The sequence below is a fragment of the Rhincodon typus genome, chromosome 2, assembly GCF_021869965.1.
Source record: "Rhincodon typus isolate 14 chromosome 2, sRhiTyp1.1, whole genome shotgun sequence".
Lineage (NCBI taxonomy): Eukaryota > Metazoa > Chordata > Chondrichthyes > Orectolobiformes > Rhincodontidae > Rhincodon > Rhincodon typus.
The window spans coordinates 25,459,109-25,481,268 of record NC_063333.1 but is presented as its reverse complement, the minus strand read 5'-3'; the positions used below and the strand labels follow the sequence as shown (position 1 = coordinate 25,481,268).

Here is a 22,160-nt window from a genome sequence, read left to right as displayed (position 1 = left end):
AGGAGCAGGAAGGCTGACGTTTCGGGCCTAGATTTCTGATGAAGGGTCTAGGCCCAAAACGTCAGCCTTCCTGCTCCTGTGATGCTGCTTGGCCTGCTGTGTTCATCCAGCTCTATGCCTTGTTATCTCAGGAATGCAATGTTGTTTGGCTGGAGAGCCCCCACTAAAGTAAGTGCTTGCCAGAAGCTGAATCGGCAAGTGTCAGGTTTCTCTCGGATTTAGGATTTAGAAGCAGAAATCCTCACAACATAGGAACAGGAGTAGGCCATTCAGCCCCTTGAGCTTGTTCCAGCATTCAATGACATCATGGCTGATCTGTGGCCTAACTGCATGTATATGCCTTTGGCCCACATTCCTTAATGTGCTTGCTTTATAAAATTTTAATCTATTTCTCATATTCAAAATTAACAACTGATTGGTAATGTGCCTAAATAGTCAGCAGGCAGGTTCTCCATATCAGCCATCTCCCACTGTTGATTTAATGAGGGTCAGTTTTCTCATGAGTGGAAGTAGGATGCAGGGCTACCCTGCAATTTCAGTGTCCACCTCCCACCTAGCCTGCTCTGGAAGACTCCACTATACCAGAGTCAGAGTCAATATCTCTGCTTTCTCCTCTCCTTCTCCTAACTTCCCACGAACTTCCCTCTGTGGTTTATTATAGTAAAGGTAAATAAGTTCAATGTTCAGAGGAATTAAATTCCCACAGCCATAAAAACTAGGCATAAGATTAGTGGCGAAACAAGATATTATGTAGCAAATGGGCTATTTTAAGGTATAAAAATTAAATGCAGTCTTGATTCATCCAAGCAGACACTTCATAAACCTCATATTTAATTTTACTTAATAAGCAAAGGCTAGCATTTAATCTAATGTTGAAAATATGTGCATCCTAAATAATGCTGTAATTGTCATATTAAAGGCTCAATTCCTAAAAGTCAGAATTGACTAAAAATGACTTAATTCTTATTTTCTTGTGCTGAACAAAAATGATTTTGCAAAATCTCCCTCATTACTGTCCTATTGTTCAGTCCTTGTAACAGTGAGGGTGAACTCATTTTATCTAACCTAACCCAGCTTCTATCACTTTGTTCCAGAGTAAAATTGGAGAATTATAGTGTTTCACTACTTTTAGGCTACTCACAAGTTGAAGGAAACTCCTGTTTTTCTGAAACAAAAACAGAAATTTCAGGAAAAGCTCAGCAGATCTGGCAGCATCTGTAAAGAGAAATCAGAGTTGAATTTTGGGTCAATTGATCAGTTCTGAGGAAGGGTCACTCGTCCCAAAATATTAACTCTGTTTTCTCTCCACAGATGCTGCCAGGCCCGCTGAGCTTTTCCAGCAATTTCTGTTTTTTTTGTTTCTGATTTGGCAGCATTCGTGAAGAAAAAGCAGTCAATGTTATGACTCTTCTTCAGAATGACTACCTTAAAGGAGTAATGTAAGTTAGAGAGGCTGAGTGGTGCTGCCAAGGTATTACAAAACATGGGGATTAGAGAACTCAAGGCACAGTCCCTAATAGAGGAGCAATTAAAATTAGGAATTTATGAGGAGTATGGATAACTTGGAAATTGTGAAATTGGAGGATATTATGGAGAAGCAAGACCCCAGAATGGTTATTTGAAAATAAAAATGAGAATTTTAAAATTAAGATTGGGAGTCACTGTACATCAGTGAGCACACAAGCTGTAGAAGATATACTGTGAGATAAGGCAGCAGAATTTTGGATGATCTCAAGTTTAGGGGAGGGCGAATGTAGGAGTGCAATCTGGAGTACATTGAAATGATCAAGTCTAGAGTTAATGGAGCCTTGAATGAGGGTTTCAATAGAAGCTGTGCTGAGACATGGGTGAAGTTGAATGATGTTTTACCAGGGTGGAAATATGTGGTCCCATTGATGGCATGGATATGAGGTTAGAAGCTCAGCTCAAGGTCAAATGGATGCCAAGATTGTGAATAGACTGATCAAATCACAGACCATTTCCAGGAAGAGGGATGGAGTTGATAGTTCAGGAAAGATTGGAGGTTCATTTGGAACAGTGAAAGAATTGCTTCAGTCTTCACAATATTTAATTGTAGGAAATTTACGTCATTCAATATTGGTTAATAGAGGCAGCATGATAATTTAGCAGAAATAGCAAAGTCAAGTATGGCAGCTCTGAAATAGAGCTGGGTTTTGTTACATAATTAAAGATTATTTTTCTATTTGTTATATTGTTCCTTTTCTTTTTCACTCTTTGCTGTACTTCCTGACACACTGTCCTAATTTGAAATTGAAGTTTTACAACTTTTCTAATTGATATGGATGTGTTCAAAAGTCATGAAGTATTTAGACTGAAAAGTACATGGAAAAGTTGTTTTCAGTATCAGAAAGGTCAGTGAACTGGGGACACCAGTCTAAAGGTAAAATGTCCAACGTGTGACATGGTGATTTTTTTTGAGTGAATTGCTATGATCTGGAGTACACTGCATGAATGTGTGGTGGAAGAAGATTCAACAGTAACATTTAAAAATAGTTGGATAAATACTTGTTGAAAAAATGTTTACAGAGCTATAGAGAAACAGTGGAGTGAGATTAGTTGGATTGCTCTAACAAAATGGTGGCCTAAGCATGATGGCTCAAATGGCCATCGATGCTGATTATGATTCTAATCTATTCCATTCTCACAATTCTAGCCCTTTTCCTTTCTTCTTGTACTAGTTAACATATTTGACTTTTGCTGTTCCTCGCTTCATATCCAACTTTGAGCATGAAACAACTGTTCAAACATTGTAAATTCTTTTCTAAACCTTTCCAAAACAACAGATTTGTCAACAATAGCAGCATTGCATCTTGCTGCCAACACAAGCAAACAAAATTTAGATAAAAGGTCATTGGAAATCCCTTTCTCTGAAGGGCTTGCAATGGAATGGTGCACACAAAATCATAGAAAAGACTGTAGCAGAAAAGGTAAGCACATTAATGCACTCCATTTAACACTGTAAATCCACACATTAATGATAACAATTGGCCAATGGAATAAAAATTGCACCCATTATTTTTACCAAAAGATTTTCAAAAACAACTAGCTTACAACAAAACAATTCAAAAGAAAAGCACTTTTCCTTCTGCCAAAAATTGTCAGAGAGAAGGTGAATAAATAGTTTCCAAGTTCTGCATCGTATTCCGAAGATTGATAAAAGGAGAAGCAACACTAGTGAGTATATATTTCACTTTTCCCATTTTATGGTTGCTGTGCTGCTTTACTGCAGAGGTCTCAAAGGTCATTTACTACCTTCTCTTGAAACAATGAAAAGCAAATTCACCCGACATCAGGATCTCTGGAAATGTTGTACACACTTTGAATGTACACACCATCTTGAGTTGATGTGTACTGGCATCTCTTCAAGCATGTTTATAAAATTGTGTAACCATGGAAATTGGTACAATTATATTGTCAACTGCAGGGATTTCTATACTGAACAGAAACAAAGTTGCTGGCAGGTCTGGCAGCATCTCTGAAGGAGAAAACAGAGTTAACATTTCGGGTCCGGTGACCCTTCCTCAGAACTGATGGTGGCTGGGAAAACGTCAGTTTATATGCAGAAAATAGGGAGGTGGGTGGGGTAAGGAGTAAATGATAGGAACCACATAGCCTGTCATTACACACCCCCTGTTGTTAGTCACTAACAGTCCCCATTAACAACTATTCACCCTCCCAGCCTGATCGTTAGCAACTCCTTTGTCTGTCCAATTGTCTTTCTCTCTCTTTGGCCTCTATCCTATCGTTTATTCCTTACCCCATCACAAAGGTGGGTAGGAGGGTGAGCTGTGAGGAGGTTGCAGTGTTGCCTCAGTGTTATTTAAACAAGTTGAATGAGAGAGGTCTCAGAGTAGCCAAACTTACACTCTTTTTCCAGAATCGCAGAATTGTTACAGTGCAGAGTGAGGCTATAAGCCCATCACAAATGCATCAGCTGTTCAAGGGAACGTTATTACCTGGTGCCAATCTCCTGCTTTACCCCCAAACCCTTATATGCTAATTCTGCCCAAAAAAATCACCCAACGTCCTCTTCAATGCTTCAATTGAACCTGCCTTCACCACAATTCCAGGCAGTGTCCTAACTGATTGCTGAGTGAAAAAATCTTTTCTTGCATCACTCTTACTTCTTTTGCATCTTACTTTATGTCATATGGTTCTTGTTCCTTTTATGAACAGGAACAGCTTCTCCCTATCTACTTTAGCCTGCTCATGATTTTGAAAACCTCAATCAAATCTCCTCTCAGTCTTTTTCTCTCTAAAAAGAACAGTCCAATTTCTTCAATCTGTCCTGACATATGAGGTTTCTTATTGTAGATGTTGGTGTGTTCACCAAGCTGGGAGGTTTGATAGCAGATGTTTTGTCCCCTCACTAGGTGACATCCTCAGTGCTGTGGAGCCACCTGTGAATCACTGTTGCCTTGTGCCGGTTTGAATTTATATGGTCCAGTTTTTGCTGCTTCCAGTAGGTGTCGGTTCCAGCTGTGCATTGTAATGGTCGGTATATCGGGTCTAATTCAATCTGTTTGTTGATGGAGTCTGCGGATGAATCCCAAGCCTCCAAGAATTCTCTGGCTGTCCTCTGTTTGGTTTGTCCTATGCTAGTAGTGTTGTCCCAGTTGAAAGTGTGGTTTTTCTCATTTGTGTGTATTGAAACCAAGGACACATCTGGTAGTGTCATTTAGTTGTTAGCTGGTGTTGTTGATTCTGGTTGCTAGTTGTCTGCCTGTTTGTCCCACGTAATGTTTTGTGCAGTCTCCGCATGGTATCTTGTAAACCACATCTACAACCAGCGCTCAAGCTACAAATCTTCACTCAAACCCTGAAGTTTCTTAATATTGGCACCATTCTTGTGAATTGCTTCTGTACCTTCTCAAATGCATTTATACCTTTCCTATAATGTGGTGTCCCCAAAACTGTACACCATACTCTGGCTGAGGTCTAACAAGTGTCTGAAGACCAGAAGACATAGGAGTAGAAATAGACCATTCAGCACATTGAGTCTGCTCCGCCATTCGATGAGGTCATGGCTGATCTGATAATCCTCAACTTCACTTCCCTGACTTTTCCCCATAACCTTTGACTCACTTGCTGATTTAAAAATCTGTCTTTCTCAGCCTTGAAAATAAAGTAAAGAATTCCACAGATTCACTATCTTCAGAAAAGAAATTCCTCCTCATCCTCCATCTTAAAGTTGTGACTCCTTATCCTGAGATTATGCTCTTTGGTACCAGACTCTCCTATAAGTGAAGCAATTTTTCTGCATCTATTCTTTTACAAGTTCAACATCACCTTCTTGTTCTTGTACTCCATGTCCCGATAATAAGGCTGAGGACACTATATGCTTTACTAACTACTCTCCCCACCTGCCATGCCACTTTCAATAATCTGTGCAACTATACACCCAGGTCTCTCTGCTCCTGCACCCTCTTTATATTGTCTTTCAAAGATTCTCCCAGTATGCAATGAGCTACAAATGGACCCGTCTTTACTGGTATCCTTCATTACTGCTACAAGCAGAACAGGTAATGACACTGTGCAAGTAACCTAAAGATCATGACTGCATCATCCTGTCAGATCAAACTCATGGAATTGAAATCTGTGAATGTGCACTGGTGCAAGGAAAATTGAATGATCATTATGTTTAAAATAATTATGGGAAAATAAGAGGACATATCAAATGTGAAATTGCTAATCTGGAGGAGGGTGAATACCAGTCATTTAAAGGAATCAGACCCAAATAAGCTGGAAACAAATGTTATCAAGTGAAATAATAAACAAGCAATGCAAACCCTCAAAGTGGAGTTAGCTTATGAATGAACATATGACAATGAACAAGAGTAGGCCATTCGGCCCTTTGAGCCCGCCAATCAATAAGATCATGGCTGATCTGATTTTAATCTCAGCTCTACATTTCTGTGTATTCTCAATGATCCTTCATCCCCTTGGTAATCTAGAATCTATTGACCTCTGCCATATTCATACTCTCAGCTTCCTGCTAGCAAGCCAATTTTCTAACCATGCCAATGTACTATCTCCTATACTATGAGCTTTTATTTTCCACAGTTTGAGGAGACAGTATATGAATATGAAAAAAGAATGCCAGTCAATGTTTGGATGACTTATGGCTGAGTTCACGTTCTGTGTGCAAATTCTTTTCCCAGTTTACGTTTGCTTCGACACATTTCTACTCAGGCTTAGTGCATGTAACCATATTGGAAATCCACCATGATAAATTTCAGACTAGACACTTGTACCTTTAAGACAGTTACATAACATTTTGATGTGAGACATTCCAATATTGATGCTACAGCTAAGAAAACACACCAACATGACCACTTCTTCAGGAGGATAAGAAAATTTGGCTTGTCCACAATGACTCTTACCAATTTTTATAGATACCTTATTGAAAACATCCTATCCAGATACATCAGAGCTTGGTATGACAACTGCTCTGCCCAAGACCACGGGAAATTACAGAGTTGTGAGTGCAGCCCAGTCCATCACGCAAACTAGCTTTCCTTCTGTTGACTCCACCTACACTTCCCACTGCCTCAGGAAAGCAGCCAACATAATCAAAGACTCCCCCGACCCTGATTATACTCTCTTCCACCTTCTTCCATTGGGCAGAAGAAACACAAGTTTGAAAACACAAACCAATAGATTCGAGAACAGTGTCTTACCTACTATTAACAGACTTTTGAATGGACATGTCATATGTTAGAGTTGATCTTTCTCTGCATCTCCTCCGTAGCTGTAACACTATATTCTGCATTTTGTTCTATTACCCTGATGTACTTTTGTAAGATATGATTTGTCTGGATAGCACCCAAAACAATACTTTTCACTATCTCAGCACATGTGACAATAATAAATCAAATCAAACCAAATCAAAGAAAGGTACCCACTCACCTTCAGTCACTGTCTCTGTGCAGTGGAGTCAGGATAAATGGTCAGTGAAGTGTGCAGAAAGCACAGTAAATCAGTAAACACAGAACCCAAATGATATGTGCAAATCTGTAATATTGTAGCCTCATAAATCATTAGCGCTGTAAATAAGCTTCAAGGTATTTGACAATAACACAGCCCAACTATCTGTGGTATGTATTTGGCACACTTACATGCAGCAAACCTGAAATGACATTGTGGTGGCAGTAAGTGTGCACTAAAAGCTAGTTGTGAAAGCTAATTAGTTGCAGTAATTGGATGCTAAAGGCTGAACAGGTACCAACAATGTGACGGTGGTGAGAAATCCTTAATTTCCTAATTGTCATCCAGCAATCTGTCAGATACATACCTGAAGTTACAACTACAATCAGGATCAAAGTGCTACAATTAAAACTATAGGCTACAAAACTGTACTCAAGCATAATGATTACTGTGCCTCTCTATTAAAAGCAAAGCAAAACTGTTGCTGACCAGATTAAAAAGAAACAGTAATTTTCAGTGGTCCCAAGAGAGCTGCTTGAAGAAAATACAACTTAAAAAACACTAAACAAAAGCATTCTTCTAGATTAAGAAGTGTCTAGACAATGGTTGTTTTCATCATTTTTTAAATGATTTTTTAAATCAAAATTTCTGTGAAAATGATAAAAAGGTCACATGACATCAATTCTTTTTTAGCACAGACACAATGTGTTTAATGGTCTCCTTCCGCACTACAACACTTCTGTGATTCTGAGATTCTCTGACCACCATCTACAGGTTAAAGCATGCTCCTACAAGTTTGTAATTTTTAAAGAGGCAGCGACATACAATAATAATGACTGAGAAGCTGACAAAAAAAAACAGAAAAGCATTCCACTGCAATACAGAATGGCTGGATCTGCAGTATGTGGTAAGGGAAAAACATGTTTGAGGTCATCCTCAACAATCGACCTACCACGGATGCATCAGTCCATGGCAATACTGTTAAGAGTGAGCACCACACAGCCTTATGAAGACAAAGTCCTGCTTTTACATTGAGAATACCTTCAGAATACTAACGACAGCACCATAGTTTTGTGGTACTATCAATTTGCTAAATGGGACAGACTTTGACTAGATTTAGCAATTCAAGACTCGCCTTCCATGTAGCACTGTGGGCCATTAGCAACAGGAAAATTATACTCCAACACAATCTGTAACCCCACGGTCTGGTACATCCCCATTGTGCCATTACCAACAAGTCAGGGGATCCCATCTAGTTCAAAGAAGGATGCAGGAAGGCATGCTAAGAGCAACAACAGTCATACCTAAAAATGCAGTATTTATAGATATATACTTTCCAGCGGTTGGAGACAGAAGCAGGGGAATTTATAATAGTTAACAAAGAAATAGCTGATCAACTAAATACACGAGGTGACTCGGTGGCTCAGTGGGTGGAATTGCTGCCTGACAGGGCATGGGGATGTGGGTTTGATTCCACCCTCGGGCAACTGTCTGTGTGGAGTTTGCGCATTCTCCCCGTTTCTACGTGGGTTTCCTCCAGGTGCTTCGGTTTCCTCCCACAGTCCAAAGTCGCGCAGGTTAGGTGGATTTGCGATGGTAAATTGCCCATAGTGTCCAGAGTTTTGCAAGTTAGGTGGGTTAGCCATGGGAAATGCAGGGTTACAGGGATGGGGGGAGGGGTTCGTGCGTGTGTGTGGAATTGTTTTCAGAGGGTCAGTGTGGATTTTATGGGCCAAATGGCCTACTTCTACACTGTAGGAATTCTATGATTCTGTTCTCACAAAAGAGGACACAAATAATATCTCAAATGTTGGGAAACACAGGGTTTGGTGAGATGGAGGAATTAACAGAATTCAATATTGTTGGGGAAATTGATAGGATTGAAGGCTGATAAATCCCAAGGGCCTGATAATCTACATCTCAGAGTACTTAAGGAAATGGCCATAGAAAGAGTGGATGCATTTGGTAGTCCAGCTCCCAAGATTCTGTAGACTCCAGAACAGTTCTCACAAAATAGAGGGTAGCTAAAGTAATCCCACTGTTTAAAAAGGCAGGCAGAGAAAAATCAGGGTATTATAGGCCAGTTAGCTAATGGTGAAAATACCAGAATCCATTATAAAAGATTTATTAAAAAAAGGAAGAACTACGGATGCTGTAAATCTGGAACAAAAACAAAGTTACTGGAAAGGCTCAGCAGGTCTGGCAGCATCTGTGAAGGAAAAAACAGAGTTAACATTTTGGGTCCTGTGACCCTTCCTCAGAGGTTCTGAGGAAGGGTCACCGGACCGGAAACATTAACTCTGTTTTATCCTTCACAGATGCTGCCAGACCTGCTGAGCTTTTCCATAAAAGATTTAGTAACTGAGCACTTGCAAAACAGTGGGAGGTTCAGACAGAGTGCATGGGTTTATGAAAAACAATCATTCTTGATGAATCGACTGGAATTCATTGTGGATGTGACTCACAGAGTTGATGAGGGGAAGCCAATGGATGTGGTTTATTTGGACTTTTAGAAGGCCAGAAGTAAGAAAGAATAAGGAATAAATGGGTCTTTTTCCTACTAGTAGGCAGTGACTAGTGGGCTAGTGCAGTGATCAGTGCTAGGACCCCAGCTATTCACAATATCTATTAAAGATTTAGAGGATGGAACTAAACATAATAACACAGAATCTGTCAATGACACAAAGGTGGGTAGGAGGGTGAGCTGTGAGGTGGTTGCAGTGTTGCCTCAGTGTTATTTAAACAAGTTGAATGAGAGATCCAAATGCATAGCTGCTGCAGTATAATGTGGATAAATCAGAGGTTATCCACTTTGTGAGCAAAAACAGGAAGGTGGATTACTATCTTCTTATCTGAGGGGGATGTTCTTGCTATAGCTGGTGTGTAGTACAGGTTTACCAGATTGATTCCTGGGATGGCAGGACTGATATATGAAGAGAGGTTGAATCAGTTGAATGATATTCTCTGGCGTTCAGAAGAGTAAGCAGGGAATCTCATAGAAATCTCTAAAATTCAATGAGGTCCAGACAGGTAGATGCAGAAAAGATATTCCTGATGATGGGGGAGTACAGAAACAGGGATAAAAGTCTAAGGATATGGGTTGGACCATTTAGGACTGAGATGAGGAGTAATTTCTTCAGTCAGAGAGTGGTGAGCCTGTGGAATTTGCTACCATAAGGTCAAGGCCAAAGCATTGTATGGTGAGTGGATATGGCACATAGTGCTAATGGATTAAAGGATATGGAGGAAAGAGGGAACAGGTTATTAAGATGAATGATCAGCCATTATCAGAATGATTGGTACAGCAGGTTCAAAAAGCCGAATGGTCTCCTTTTCTTCCTATTTTCTATGCTTATACGTTTCTGTAAGTCATACCTGGCGCAAGGGAAGATGGTTCTGGTGGTTGAAGGTTAGTCATTTCAGCTCCAGGGCTTATCTGCATTTGTTCCTCAGGGTAATATCCTTGGCCAAACCAACTTCAGCAGCACCGTAAATGGCTTTCCCTTCATCTATAAGGTCAGAATTGGCGATGTATAATCATCACAGAACAATGTTCAGCACCATTCATGACTCCTCAGATACTGAAACAGTCCTTGCCCAAATGCAACAAGTGTGGGCTGACAAGTTGGAAGTGACATCCATGTCACAAAAATGTCAGGCAATGATCATTTCCAACATTGACATTTAAAGGCAACACCATCAATGAATAGCTCACTATCAGCATTCTTAGCATTGATTGGAAACTGAAATGGGCATGTCATATAAATCCATAGCTACAGGAACAGCTCACAGGCTAGGAAGTTTGCAGAGAGTAATTCACATTCTGACTTTCCAAAGCCTGTCCACCATCTACAAGGAAGAAGTCGGGAGTGTGATGGAATATTCCACACTGGCTTGGATTGATGCAGCTCAATATTCAAGAAGCTCGACACCATCCACATAAAGCAGTCTGCTTGATTGAGGCAACCTTCACAAATGTTCGCTCTCTCCAGCACTGATGCTCAGTTTCAGATCTGTATACTATCTTCAAGATTCACTGCGGAAATTCACCAAGGCTCCGTTAACAGCACCTTCCAAATGCATGACTGCTTCCATCTAGAAGATCAATTGCAACAAATAAATGGGAACACCATCACCTGCAACTTCCCCTCCAGGATACTCACCATCCGTTATTCCTTTAGTGACTTGGGATAAACATCTGGAATTTCCTCCCTGATGACATTACGGGTCTACCTACAACAAATGTACTGCTGCGGCTCACCATCACTTTCTCAAGGATACAAGATAGAGGCAATAAATGCTGCCCCAGCCAGCAGCGTCCACATTTTATGAATGAATAAAAGCAAAGCTATTAGCTTGATTGTAGCCAATATGGATGTTAGTACTTTAATATGATGTGGTTTGACAAAAACAAATACACCGTGGGACTGTGAAGAGTCAAGACAATACCCTAATGTTTTACAGTTACAGCTACAAGGTCCAGGCACCCTCCTTTGCTTATTTCCGGTTAACATCCAGACTTCCGAGGTTGAATAAGACATGGTTGTCTCCTCTCAGCTTGTTAGCCCTTATCAAGAAATCATAACTACAGCCGTGCCACTGTATTAGTGTTGTTTTAATTTGTTTTAGAAGCGAAGGATCTTTTGACGAACAGATTTAATTTTGTAACAATGTGTTTAAATTTTGTAACCAGATAATTCTTTTGACTTTCATCATTCAAAATTATTGTAGTAAAGAATATTTCACTCTTTTTAAATGCCCTGTATAATAATTTCTTTAGATTAGTTTAATGTCTACTTTTATATTCATTTTATATAGCTTTGAAGTTATAAACAACTTGTTACATTATATCTTTTGTTTTTTTTAAAATGATAAATGATAATGAGAAATTCTTTCAGACATTCAAACACCACAAAGGAAAACAGCATAATTTAACAAATGACTCTGAGAAGAGCAAATGGGTTGTGATAAGAAAGTTCACGATTTCTTGGTACCTGCAACAAAAGGGTGGCATGGTGGCTACGTAGTTAGCATTGCTGCCTCACAGTGCCAGGGACCCGGGTTTGATACCACCTTTGGGTGACTGTCTGTGTGGAGTTTGCACAGTCTCCCCGTGTCTGTGCGGGTTTCCTCCGGGTGGTCCGGTTTCCTCCCATGGTCCAGAGATGTGCAGGCTAGGTGGATTGGCCATGCTAAATTGCCCATAGTGTTCAGGGATGTATAGATTAGGTGGGGTTTAGGGTGATGGGTCTGGGTGGGATGCTCTGAAGGTTGGTGTGGACTTGTTGGGCCACAAGGCCTGTTTCCACATTGTAGGGATTCTACGAATTGAGACATGAGCACAAAGATATGAATTATTCGTTCTGACTGCATACCTTTTCTCTAGGAAAGAACATTTCAACTGTCTAAAAGTCATTTGGAGACAGTAACCAGACCATAGTGAACAAAGTGGGCTCATAGATAATTAACAACTTAAGGAACCAGTCAGGGGATAGTGTGAGGTAACATTGTCAGTCAACCTTAAAAGCCAATTAGAGATTGATCATATTTTCCTCAAAACAATTAGCAACAAGCCTTAAACAAAAATAACATTACTGGAAACGCTCAGCAGGTCTAACAGGTTCTGTGGAGAGAAATCAGAGTTAATGTGCCAGATCAAGTGACCCTTCTTCACAACTGGTTTTTGTTTAGCAATAAGCCTTGCCTAACCTAGGTCAAACAGAATATAATGATGTAATTGATCATGTTGCGGGTTGTGGCTTGGGAAGAATTAATAGGAGGCTGCTTGTGGTGATCAAAGCCCATATTAATTTGAAGGTGAAGTTATCCCACTGTCCAAGTGGAAGTAGGAAGTCGTCAAGGTGTTAAAGAGTGACTGAGTGTTGAATTGTGTCCGAGCTGAACCAAAAGGCAAGAGCCATAACATGTCTGCAAAGTGCTGTTCTACTTCAATATTATTTATAACTTAGGTAAAGTTTCCTGAGTTACTGAACTAGATTGTTGTCTGTGGCCTAATGGGTTAAAGTATTAATTGAACAAATTAATGTTTGGATTTGAGTTTAAATTATAACCTAGAATTTACAGCACAGAAGATGGTTTCACCAAAGTTGCTGCAGAATTTTCAGGCTGTGACCTACCCTTGTAGCGGCAACATTTTTTAGGCTGAACCAGTTCAGTTTCTAGATAATGGAAATCCTCAGGGAACTGATCGTGGTGATACAATGATAGTAAAGCCATTCAATGTCATGGGGAGTTGTTTAGATTTGCTCCAAAATAATTTGTTCTTAAAATTCCTTAAACTTTTATGTTGGTTTGATAATTTATTAACAAATTGCTATCACTTATAAGTCACCCGAAGAGAAACTCCTTCCCATGGAGCTTAATCAAGGCAGAACATGGAGATATTTTCTAATTACCCTGTTCAGAGATGATATTACACATCTCTGGAGCAGATGGGACAGAAAAGGGAAGCTTACAGTAAACATTGCCTGCATTATTCCTAAAATAACCAAGAGAATACAAAAAAGAGTTCAATGAGGTAAAAGAGAATTGAGAGAACATCCATTTGTGATTTGTGGGCTGGCAGTCTGTCGAAATTGTAACATTGGAACACAGGTTATTCCAATGCTAGTTACATTTGATCCTCCTTAGGAACAAGGGTACAGCTTGCTGTGATGTCTTTGATAGGTCTATCACATCATTTTCAGGGTCAGTGAGTAGAAGTTCAGAGGTCATTCAGTTAATTACAAAATCAATGATGGTGACTGTTGACTAAAGTGTTGCTGTAACTGGCTGTATGCAGTTCATGCAAAGGATAACCTGTGGACCATAGTTTTTTTTTCTCAGATCTAGATAATTGCATTTGTGCTCATGATGAGATACTCGAATGCAATTTCTGAAGCAAAGTGGGCTGCAGTCTCAAGTGTAGGTCACTTCACCTACTAAACAAAACTAAAAAGGGTTTTGGAGTACAGTGAAACTCATGGGCAGCACCAGCTCAGTGAAAAAACAGAGAACTTATTAGTAATTGAGCGATTGAATTTTAAGGCGATTTGCCATTAATGTCATTCTGTAGTTTGTGAAGTTTGATGGAAGTGTACGTTGTAAATATTGCTGCCCAGGTCCCACTACAGTATACAACAACAACAACAACAAAGTTGCTGGGAAAGCTCAGCATGTCTGGCAGCATCTGTGAAGGAAAAAACTGAGTTAACGTTTCAGGTCCGGTGACCCTTCCTCACCAGCCTCAAAACATTAACTCTGTATTTGCCTTCACAGATGTTGCCAGACATGCTGAGCTTTTCCAGCAACTTTGTTTTTGTCCCTTATTTACAGTATCCGCAGTTCTTTTGGTTTTTATTCCCACTACAGTATAACTGACAGAATTTCTCAGCCTCTCCTGGTGTGTTTGGTAAGAAAACATTGTACCAAGATCAAACAATTTTGCTTGTTAGGTATGACACATGCTCTTCTATCCTCCAGTATCATATTCCCTAGATTATTCTACAAGGTATACAAAATGGTTCCAGAATTTGAAAAAGAAAACAAACAGCACCAAATATAATAAACCAATATAATAAACATTGTTTCAACTCTTGTAATATTGGAAATCCATGGTCTGTGTTCTCAATACAGAACTGATAATGAAATTTATGAAACATGTAATTACCTGTAGCTACAGGCAATACAAAAGTGTGAGAAATATCTAAAACCCTGAACAAACATCAATAGCTAGAGCCCTGTGGCATAGAGGTAAACTCCTTACCCCTCAAACAGGAGGTATGCGTTAAGTCCTACCTGCTCTGGAGGTGTGTAATAACATCTCTAGACAGTTTTTTTTTAAAAGATCAACAGCTAGTGAAATGTATTGCATGACTTGGTCCATAATAACTGTAACAAGAAAAAGGTTACACTTTCAACAGAAACAGGTACAAAAATGTCAGCAGGTGGGAATTTAAAAGACTTTATTGCTAGTACATGTTCTGAAATAAATAATATAATCCATGGATTAACACTCAGAGACAGCATACATTACAAATTCTATTCAGTTGTTTAAACTTTTAAATTAAAAATAACCTAAGACAACATAGGGTTGGGAGGGAAAAGAACAGAAATATACATAAAATATAAGGCAGAAGAATCACTCTGATAATATTGAGTTAATATTAAGTTTTATTTTTCATTTTCTTGCATGGTTTATTGCAGTGTCTTGAAGAATTGTTCTGATTACTGCATGGACGACCTGCCAGGCACAGTTACTGTTTCCCTGTAGAGGCAAGATTTATTTTAGTATACAATTTTCATGGAGTTTTTATTAACTTGGAGTTGAATGATTTAGGCACATAGGATTTATTAGTTATTAACTTTATCAACTATATGTAATTGAAATTGTGTAATAGGCTGTAAATGAGTGATAAACAAATTAACGAGCAAAATCAAATCTGATAAAAGCAAAATACAGCTGATGCTGGAAATCTAAAACAAACACAGAAAATGCTGGAGAAACTCAGCAGGCTTGGCAGCACCAGTGGAGAGAGATATAGTTAATGATTTGTGTCTGTTATGACTCCTCTTCAGAACTGAAAGGTTTAAGAAAATAGGTTTTTTTAAAAAATACTTTTGACAGAGGCAGAGGAGGAGCAAGAGGACAAATAGGTTAGACAGTGTAGAGCACCAATGGGAAAGACACAGAGGTTGTTAATAATGGAGAAAAGTAACATCTTGGTAAATCTGCTCTGCACTGTCTCCAGTGCAAACACAACCCTCCCACTATGTGGATTCCAAAGCGACACACAATTTGGCCTAACCAACTTTTTCTACATTGCCAGCATAACCTCCCTGCCTTTTTTAAGCCCTATGCCTCTGCTAATAAAGATGAGCATCCTATATGTCATCTTAATTATTTTATCCAACTGCGCTGATACAATTAAGGGACCGGCGGACATGCACATAAAGGTCCCTCTGATCCTTGGTGTTTCCCAGGGTCTGACCTTTCATCATGTATTCCTTTGCCAATAGTGACAGACACGGTTGTACGGTGTGAAATGTGGCAGCTGATTCAAGCAAAATGTCACAAATACCATGACAAGGACAAGATTTTATTTTTAAGGATATGGCTGAAGGCTAAGCATTGGCTAGGATACCATAAAGTTTTTTCTTCAACATACTGACATATGATCTTTCATCACTGCCTGAGGTATTAGACAGGGTCTAGGTTTAATATCCCATTTGAGAGTCCTCAGAAGTCCAGCAATGCAGTACCATTCCAAATGAAATCCCCAATGCCTGCAATGGGATTGGGGTCCATAACTTATCCACTGAAGAGTATACCATTGAATCAGGACTGATCCCTAATCAGGGGCAATGATAACCTGATTGGAAATCTGGCTAGGTAGCTAGGAACATCATCCTATGATTTGTACAATCAACCTTCATTTTTTAATAAAATTCGTTATAGCAGATAAGCACCTTACCTTTTCTCTTAAAAATATCTTTAGTTTCTGGAACTTTTCTCGTGCAGCTGAATGGTGATGATGAGATTCTAGAGGCGAATTCATCTGTATGGAATGATAAAGAAAACTTGCTTATTTCTTGCTATTTTAGAACCTCTAATATTACTGTCTTTGAGATGCTGCGGCAGACTGTACTTACACAGGATTGCAAATAGGACAGAATTTCCGATATCTTGTTGAGGAACGTGAGCAGATTTCGACTGTCCAAAGGCAGCTCGGGCACGCTGAAGAAGTTTTGAATCCTTGTTAGGATTTCAACAACCAGCGCCAATTTGTTATTCTCTGCCTAAAGCAAAATGCAAAGTGACAGTCTTGAAAATGCAAAGAACAAAAGGCAATGATTGCAAATGTGAAAGAAAAGGATTGGCCGGCACAGTGGCTCATTGGTTAGCACTGTTGCATCACAGCGCTCGGGACCCAGGTTTGAATCCGGCTTTGTGCCACTGCCTGTTGCACGTTCTCCCCGTATTCTCAGGTTTCCTGCTACAGTCCAAAGATGTGCAAGTTAGGTGGATTGGCCATGCTAAATTGCCCATAGTGTCCAGGGATGTGCAGGCTAGGTGGATTAGTCCTGGGAAATGCGGGGCTGTGGGGATAGGGTAGGGACTTGCAAATGGGTAGGATGTTCTTCTGAGGGTTAGAGCAGACTAGGAGGGCCAAATGGCCTCTTTCCACACTGTAAAGATTCTTTGAAAAGGATCATTCCTACTCACCGGTCTTGAAATCGTTGGAAAAGCCAAATTCTCATCGTATTCGCTTCTGCATTCAGGTGAAAACGTGGGATTCTACAATTCAAAACATGTGAAAATTTCAGGCATAGGGTTTTGTTAGTAACCAACTGCTTTTCTTTAAAAGAAAATGACAAGCAAACAAATCTCAGTAGATAATGGAGAAAAGTTAATGTTAAAACTGTCTCAAATCCTAACACCCACTCCATTCCCCCACCCCCAATTCCAAAGTCAGACCATTCCTAGCTCCGATTCTTCGCGTCATAGATTTGACAATGAAATGCAAGGACATGTCTGTAGTCAAGACTCGAGTTTGTCTCGAAATCACTTACGATATTCTCCAATCCTTGCAGCAGGTCCTTCCAGAAGCTCCTTCTCATACAGAGCTGGTCAGGGTGATGCCCACTGGCACTTTGTGAGCACAGGGACAACAGGACAAGAGGGAGGCCGACTCTGATCCAGGACATCATCTTAACGAGGCTGCAAAATCTATTCACTCAAGTAAAAGGAGCCCGAACACTGGAACTGACCCGAGAGGCAATAGCAGTTTGCTCGGGTGAAGGATTCCTTGTGAACTCTCCCTTACCTGGTACCGCTTGGTGCTGACTGGGGATCAGATCACCTTGAGCTCTATCCCCCGTCCTGACTGTCACCTTTTTAAAGTTCCCTGCTCCCCCGCACACTCCCTCAGGATTAAGAACGAAACTCATCTTTCTTTCCTAGTCCTTAAGATGCAGACAATATTGAGGGGCGAATGGCGCTGGCGTGGGTAGCAGTGGTGAAGTAACATTTCTCACCAAGTGCACAAGTACTTTTAATGATTACATTTGCCACTTCTTTCGCCTTGGGGCACATTCGTTCCGATCAAAGTTGGATCCAGGCAGCACATCGGTGCCAAAACCCGACTTCGCAATCCGCACCTCGAATCTCCCTGAAAGATCTTTTGCAATCTTCCCGAATTTACACGGGGCGCTCTGCCAACAGTGAGATTTAGAGCACAGATTATAATGGTTTTAGATTATAATGTTAGAAACCAGGATTCCCCCAGTCTCTATGACATACCAACAATGGAGTAGGGATTGGCCATTCGGCTCCTGGAACCTAGACTAGAATTTAATAACTTCGCAGTTGATCTACTTGTAACTTCAACTTCGCATCCATCCCTTTCCTTGTCACCATTCGCCAGCTTCTTCTCAAGAATGACACAACTCTCCCTTCGAAATACTCATAGACTCTGCTTCCACCACCTTTTAAGCAAAAGTTCCAAAGATTCACCATTTTGCTAGTCTTGAGGGGGATAAAAGCCTTCCAACTCCTTACTTTCAAAATTGTGATGATTCCCTCAGCTGAATATCAGATGCAAATAAACAGGAGGCTGGAAGAACACAGCAGGCCAGGCAGCATCTGGAGGAAAGGAGAAGTCAACTTTTGGCTATTACCCTTCTTCAGAACTAGATGTGCGGTTAGGGGGAGCTGCAGATAAAGAGAGTGGGGGAGGAGGGTGTAGGGAATGGTGGTGATAAGTGGACACTGGTATGACCTGGCTAGTCCATGGGAGCAATGAATCTGTTGGTAGCTGGAAGGGAGGGTCAGTATGTGGAATGGAAAGGAAGAGGTGGGGCTGGAAAAGGAGATATCAGATGTCAGGCATGTTCCAGAAGTAAATGAACTGAACCGTTTTGTTGACAGAAGTCCTCACAAATTTATTTAATGTTAAGTTTAAGTTCAGGTTAATGTTGTTCCCTGAGGTGGACTGAGGAATCCTTGTGGCTTTTGTGAATTACTTTACTCATTCGCTCCCCTAGAGTTGTACTCCTCTTCTGCTGTTCTCCACCACAGAATGCCAGCAGCACATTCCACAGTACTGTGCGCATTGAATGCAGTGTAAAAGGACCAACCCCGGTTGCACTGGGGAATAGGGAGAATAACACTAGCATTGGCACCATGTGCCCTCTCTTCAGCAGCAGACTGTTCCACAGGGCAGAGGGAATGGAGACAGGTCAGCTCCAAAGAGTTAAGACATGATGGATACTGTAGTAAGTGAAAAATGTGGCTACTGCTCAGAATGAATGTAGGTTTGTCACTTGGCAGTACAAGTTCTTAGCTCTTGGTCATCCTGTATTCCACTTTTTCACCAGATATTGTTAGTTATCTGTGAGGTATTATGTGAAAGGAAACTAATCAGATGTAGTAGAAACATTTGTCACTATAAAATCATGAAGGGCATGGACAGGGTGAATAGCCGAGGTCTTTTCCCCAAGGTAGGGGAGTTCAAAACTAGAAGGCATAGGTTTAAGGTGAGAAGGGAAAGATTTAAAAAAGGACCTAAGAGGTAGAGGCTGGTGCATATATGGAATGAGCTGTCAGAAGAAGTGGTGGATGCTGTTGCATTTACAACATTTAAAAGTCATCTGGATGGATATATGAATAGGAAGGGTTTAAAGGGATATGGGTCAAATGCTGGCAAATGGGACTAGATTACTGTAGAATATCTGGTTGGCATGGATGAGTTGGACTGAAGGGTCTGTTTCCATGCTGTACAGCTCTATGACTCTATGACCACTTCAGTGACTTCAGATAGGGGAACAAACTTGTCAATCTGTCTGAGCGCCAGTGTTATAAGCTCATCTATTTTTATATGACAGATCATTGCTTAAACCTGTAGCCTCCCGAGACAAGACATTTCCAATGGATCAGCTGGATGTGTCATTAGTTGAACTAATCAAAAGATAAATATAAATCCACCATGTCTCCAAAACTCAAATTCCAAAACAGGAGGATGATTAGTAAAAAGGCAGCCGGTGCATTTGTATGCACATGATAAGGTAAATTGAATGTGAACCCAAGAGAAGCATTGAAACAGAGACTAGCAATATTCAGAGATAGTAGGAACTGCCGCTGCTGGAGCCTGAGATAAGAAGGTGTGGAGCTGGATGAACACAGCAGGCCAGGCAGCATCAGAGGAGCAGGAAAGCTGATGTTTCAGGTCTGGACCCTTCTTCAGAAATGGGGAAGGGGAAGGGGGCTCTGAAATAAACAGAGATAGGGGGAGGCAATGATAGGAGGTGGATAGAGGAGCAGATAAGTGGAGAGAAGACGGACAGGTCATTGTACAAGCATCCCATGAATGAACATAGTTGTATTGAAGGTAAACTACCAGTACACACTGAAGATGAAAATGGTGTCAAAGCAACAAACAGCTAAATCCCCACCTTGTTCACACAAGCATTAACCTTTCACAAGTAGGAAGCTAAGCTTCACCGGCAGTGCTGGTTTGGGTGGGGTAGTTGGGATTGAGTAATGTATAACCTGCTGTGAGGAACAATCATAAGCTCCTGTGACCCCTCTGTATGAAAGTCAACAAGTTTATGATAAAACCATTGTGCTCTCTGATCCTTCCAATGTTCAAAGGCTACAGTGAAGGACAAATAGATTCACATTATTGGACAAATGCATACTAAGGTAAAGAACACAAATATCTTGCATATGGCAGCATCAGGAAAGGGGAGAGCCAGTCATGGGTTATGGATGTTGCACCCTTTCTGTGGGCAGGGCAGGGCAAGCTTGCTCCCAAGACAAGAAAGGTGCCATTGAACATGACAAGATGCTGAACGCAAAGCATACATCTCATTTCTGTTCTTTCTTCTCAGATCAATCATTCCATGTCAGTTGTTGGAACCACCATACCCAAAAACTGTTTTTGCAGTAAGAAGACAAAGAGTATAAAAAATACGGAAGTGAGGAAAGGAAGAGGAACAAAAGCAGAATCAAAGAATAAGGCTGAGGGCAGCTGTGGACAAAGAAGCTACAACTGAAGAGGAGAACCATGGCCTATAGAACCATCGTCCAGTCTACAAAGGTGTACAGAAGGTGTTCCAGCTCTTTCCAGATGGATAGTGAAGGACAGTGCAGGAGATGTCTTTGCAAGATGAGTGATATAGTTACCTATATCAGACCATAACACACAGGAGCAGAAGGAGACCATTCAGTCCATCAAGTCTGCTGTGCCATAAATGAGATCATAGTTGATCAGATAATAGTCAACTCCACTTTCCTACCTCTTCCCTATAACCTTTATTGTTTAAAAATCTGTCGATCACAACCTTGACTAAACTTAATAACCCAACCTTTACAGCCCTCTGCAGGAAAGAATTCTACCGATTCACTACTATCTGGGAGAAGGAATTCCTCCTCGTCTCTGTCTTAAATGTGTGACCACTTACTCTATGATTATGTCCTCTGTTCCAAAAGGGGAAGGAACCTTTCATATCTACTCAGTCAAGTCTCCCAAAATATCTGGTATGTTTCAATAAAGTCACCTTAATTCACCTCTCAATTCCGATGAGTACAGGCCCCACTTACTCAGCCTCTTTTCGTAAGACAGTCCATTCATACCTAGTATCAAGCAAGGGAACTGTCTTTGTACTGCTTCTAATGCCAGTATATCTTGTAGCCCAAAACTGTTCACAGTATTCCATCTATGGTCTGACTAGAGCCTTGTATGATTTTAACAAAGTTTCCCTACATTTATATTCTATTTCCTTTGAAACAAAGACCAAGCTTCCATATTACTCATGGAATTTGGATTCTAACTTTTTGTGATTCATGCACAAGGACTCTTAAATCCTTCTATGCTTCTTTTTCTGCAGTCTTTCTCCATTTAAATAATATTCAGTTCCCTTGTTCTTCCTGCTAAACCTCACACTTTCCCATATTATATTCCATCTGCAAAGTTTTTGAGCATTCTATATCCCTCTGTAGACTCTTTGTGTCATCATCACCATTTGCCTTCTCAACTATTCTTGGTTCATCTGCACACTTTCCTCATCTAAGTCACATCTTGTGGCCCCAGTACTGATCCCTGTGGCATTCAACTATCTACAGTTTATCATCCTGCAAATACACCCTTATTCCAACTAGCTTTCTTCTTTTAGTTAGCCAATCCTCTATTCATGCTTATATAATACCTCCA

At 40.4% G+C, this 22,160-nt stretch overlaps 1 protein-coding gene across 1 annotated transcript in view; it reads left to right on the top strand.

Moving 5' to 3' along the window:
- Positions 1–22,160, top strand: part of pitrm1 (pitrilysin metallopeptidase 1) — a 111,887-nt gene that overhangs the window by 53,301 nt on the left and 36,426 nt on the right. The gene's annotated exons all lie outside the window — the stretch shown is intronic.